At 42.4% G+C, this 4,628-nt stretch overlaps 1 long non-coding RNA gene across 1 annotated transcript in view; it reads left to right on the top strand.

Annotated features, from left to right (window-relative positions):
- The window catches only part of LOC114681979, a 54,704-nt gene that overhangs the window by 15,967 nt on the left and 34,109 nt on the right, over nt 1–4,628 (top strand). Inside the window, exon 3 of the long non-coding RNA XR_003732971.2 lies at nt 3,835–4,022. This is a non-coding gene — a long non-coding RNA (uncharacterized LOC114681979). The remainder of the gene's footprint in view (nt 1–3,834; nt 4,023–4,628) is intronic.

Raw genomic sequence — 4,628 nt, forward strand, 5'->3', positions numbered from 1 at the left:
TATGACATAGGCAGCCTATTAACTGCAGGTTGTAGATGCCTGTAACCAAGCAAAGCATGAAAAAACTGACCAAGTCTCGGCGATATTCAGCAATTTCTCATGGATAATTTTTAAAGCATGCTATATCTTAGTAGGTGTCTAGTGCCACTGAAAAGACTAAAAATATAAAAGAGAAGTGATTTTAGGCTGGCCTTTTTTGCGAGTGTGGGTTTAGAGAGAAGCCCACACTTATTTTGGAAATTTGAAGTTTTAAACAGTCCAAGTGTTAGATATTTGACAGGTGTAGAAGACAGACTTTTAGGCAATAGCTAATTTTTATTGAGCAATTTACTGTGTGCCAAATTCTGAGTTAAATACCTGCATTGTTCAGTTCCTACAGCAACACTATGAGGTAGTTACTATTATCTTCAATTAACAGATGTGAGAACTGAAGTACAGAATAGTTCAGTAATTTGGTCAAGGTCATGTAGGTACTGTGTTCTGGATTTCTTCAAGAGTTTGAACTTGTAGAAGAGGAAACTGAGGCTGAGGGAATTGTCATTCAAATGTAGGCTCTGTCTGGTACTAAAGCAGCACACTGACTTAAACATCAAACTGTCATGAATGGAATAGAGAATATGCTTGTATTTTTCCAGACTTGTTCTGTAAGACAAAATGGTCCCTGGATTTAGGTGATGGTAAGAATTTCCCCTTATTACAGGAAATTAATAGTGAGATCTGTTTGCATATAACATACGACACAGTATAACACAGCAGGGCATTTGTATAAAACTTTACAGTGAAAACAGAGGGCACAAAACGAGCTGCTCGGGAGTGGTGATAGTTGAGTTCCCATGGGACTTCTTCAGGTGACTTCATATGAGCAGACTTTCTATGCCTTCCATGGGGAGGATTCTTTGTGAGGGTGAATTGGCTCAGAGGCCATTCTTCCCTAGGCTTTCAATCTGCTAACAAGCCGTCTGACTAATAAGCCATCAGCCCATATTTGTAGACTAGAAACATTATTCTAGCTGGAGACTGTGGTAGAGCAGAGTGTGAGGCTGGGAGGAACGTATTAATTGCTTTCCCTTCAGAGATGACTGTCTCTTCAACAGAAACAACATGTAGAACAGGGGGGAAGCAGATGGTTGCGCTGCCTAAATTCCCACTACTGTACTCACTTGTCCCTGACAGTGTTTATGTAGTGATTGGGCTTTTAATTACAGCTTGATCCCAGTGTTAATATATGGTGTATTATTAATGTTTAATAAGAACATTATAATTCTTTTTTCAGTGATTCAACCTACAAGGTTTTAGTGTCTTCTTCATTTTGTCTCTGTTATAGCTGGGGACTGCATTGTATGCACATAGCTGTATGAACTCTGATTTTGTAGGACTTCTTCCAGATCTCTTTTTCTGTGTTTAATAAATTAATGGAAAGGGAATGAACAGAAGCATATATGATATAGCAAGTGGGAAGATAGGCTTTTATTCTAATTACACATATTCTGTATTACGAGGTAATAGTGGGTACCAATAGCTGTGCAGGCTAGCAAGTTATAGAAAATGCATCTCTTGCCCTCCAAAAGCTTATTCTTCCATTGAACCAGTGAGTGGAACCTTGCTCCTAACCCCTGGGTGGTTCCTGAACTAGATTGGTTAGTGTTCCTAACAATGTAACCTAACAAGATTAATCCCAGCATGGTGAAGTACAAATTTTGAGATTTTGGTAGACGGAAATCATGAAATAAGACTAATGATGCCAATACTGATATAGACAATCAAGATTGGTTGGAGGACATATAAAAAAATTCAAACGATGTAATACATTCTGGATAGAGTTGAGGGAGGCATTTGCATGGCTCACCATAAAGAAAATGTAATTTTAAATCAGTCTAACACTTTAAACAGAAGGGTGCCTGTTTGTTTGTTTGTTTGTTTGTTTGTTTTGAGACAGGGTTTCTCTGTGTAGCTTTGAAGCCTTTCATGGAACTCACTTCGTATCCCAGGCTGGCCTTGAACTCACAGAGATCCGCCTGCCTCTGCCTCCTGAGTGCTGGAATTAAAGGCGTGCACCACTGCTGCCTGGCCTGTTCTTTTACAATAGGAGGGAAATGCTTATGGGAAAGATAAAGGGATACACTTTATTCGGTCTGTTTCTTCCACTTAGCTCCTTTTTGCTTGGCCTGTGAATTTGGAGAGAGCAAAAGGACCTACTAATAGATTAAAGGGCAAGAGGAGGCTGAACCACTGGCATTCCACAAGGCAGAACAAGCTGGAAGGAAGATGGAGGCACCAATAGCCTTAACAATTGAATAAATAAAGCCTTTCTTCTTGAAGAATACATTTATGAAATATTTATCCACTATTAAATATTAACAAAGAATTAATGAAAATATCCCGAACACTTTATCTTCATAGGAAGCCCCAGCCCCCCATTTAAAAATGCTGTTTAAATCTCAGAATCACATCAGATGTGATTCAGGCAGAAATTAGTATTGGTCTCTGAGGGGTAAGTACTACAAGAGAGCTGATAAGTGCACATGACCTCCAAGTGAGACTCTTACGTCACCTTTTCTCAACTCATTGGTAAGAAGGAACCAAATTTAACAGTTTTGTGATTGAACAGCTTGCTAAATGTCAAACTCCTTCAGTGAAACCTAGCATTTCTCTAGTCTCTGTGTGTATGTGGGAAGAACAAAGAAAATGAAAGCCATTTGCCCTGGATCTGACGTTGGCATTATGCAAATACTTCCTCTGCCTAGGGGCTCCAGTGAGAAGGATCGTACCTTCCACCTGGCATTGGCTCTGAGTGGCTTTGTGAATTCCTTTGGTCTATTATGTTGGTTGGTACTTTGGCTTCTTCGGCACCCAGCACCAGCTGATGCCCTGCTCTGAGTCCCAGTTGGACAGCCTTTATTGCTCAGTACTGTAGCTGTCTCCAGGGCATTGTTCCTGAGACTTCCAACAGGGCAGATTTGTGTAGTTGGCCCATCTGGACAAGATCTGTAACAAGTAGAGCTCTGTGTAGTAAGCTCATCTCCATAGTCCACCCCCACCACCCCCGCCTCCGGGCTGCAGCAGCCTGACACCCCAGCCCCGTCAGGGACAGTGTCAAAGAGCTGCTCTCTGCTCCTTTCAAAGGGGTATTGCTTGGGGCCTCTCATTGATTGGCACTACCTGGGCAGAAATGGGAACATAGGCGCTCTCTTCCCTTTTCAACTTAATCCCGTCCTATAAACCAGTTTTACAATTTTGATTCTTGGTATGAGAGTGCTAATGTGGCCAATAAAAGTAATTTCTAGATCTGAATATGGTAGTATACACTGTTCATCCTAACACCAGGGAGGCTGAGATAGGGGGATTATGAGTTCAAGGCTAGCTTGGACTGCAAGTAAGTTCCAGGAGACCTTAAGATATACAGAAAGACCTTGTCTCAAAAAAAGGAAAGAAAAGAAAAAGAAATCTAGGCTAGCTACCTTGGTCATTCCAAAGTACTGCCTTCAAAATCAAGGGAGACCAAAGGGTATGTCAATGAATAAGACAGATTCAGTATGACAATGGAGAAAGAAGGCTGATCTGGTCCTTGTACTGTAGAATTTACACTGACCATTGACTTAATTGGCTTTGCATTAGGAATACTTGTAGGGTGAAGTAGGGAGGCAGAGATGAAGTAGAGAAGAGGGGGAAGTGGGGAGAGAAAGGAGGAGGAAAGTTGGAAGGGAGGGAAGAGAGCTCAGGTTCCATAGTGCATTATTATTCTGGGTCCGGAGAAAAGGTCGTCATATTGCAGAGGTTCCTTGTCTGTGTGTTCCCACTGCTCTCTTCACATTTTGATCTTTCTGTGTTCTTCAGAGTCAGATCACTTCAAAGAACTCATTGCACCAGGCCCAGGCGTCCCTATGACACAGAGTGACACACTACCCTGCTCCGTTCTGACCTTTCTTGTCCCCTCACCTGAGTCCTGTGGAAGAAGATAGGGAAGCCAAAGGGGAAAGAAACAACCCCAAGTGTGGCTCTAACTCGTGCAGCTACTACCCGAGGTAGGTGGAGTTCTCGAAATATCTAATAGGGACACCCACTACATGCCCATTTCCTCCTCAGGACCTCTGAAGCCTACACTAGCCAGGACAAAGTGGCATGGCACCATTATTTGCTTGCCAAGGAGAAAGTCAGAAGGTCCTGGAAAATAAAGAGACTTTGGAGAAAAAGAAGAAATAAAACCAGTCAGAGTCTCTCTAAAGATTGTCTCTGTTCTCCACTCTTCTTAGGTGTTAGTGCCTTTCAGCTCCCTTTCCTAGATCATCAAATACATTTCCTAAGGAATAAGCCTCCCCCTACCTTTTTCCTACCCAGCAGCATAACAAAACCAGTGGTCATGCTAATTGATGAAGGACTAGAACAAAGATACCTGGGACTAGGAAGTTCAGGTAGATCTGGGAGGGTAGAGTTTCTGAGAGTCCTAGGTTCTTTCCCCGGTTCTGAAAATGGTAGCTTTTCTCGAAGTGAACCTCTCTCTCTCTGTTGGGCAATGTAACAGTGCTCTAGTCCAGCGCAGCCTATGACTGCCCCATCCCTGTGAAGTAGGGAACCTGTGCCATTCCGAGCAGGTTTTGTGGACTGACAGGACTCCATATTTGTGCTTGCAG

Source organism: Peromyscus leucopus, chromosome X, assembly GCF_004664715.2.
Source record: "Peromyscus leucopus breed LL Stock chromosome X, UCI_PerLeu_2.1, whole genome shotgun sequence".
Lineage (NCBI taxonomy): Eukaryota > Metazoa > Chordata > Mammalia > Rodentia > Cricetidae > Peromyscus > Peromyscus leucopus.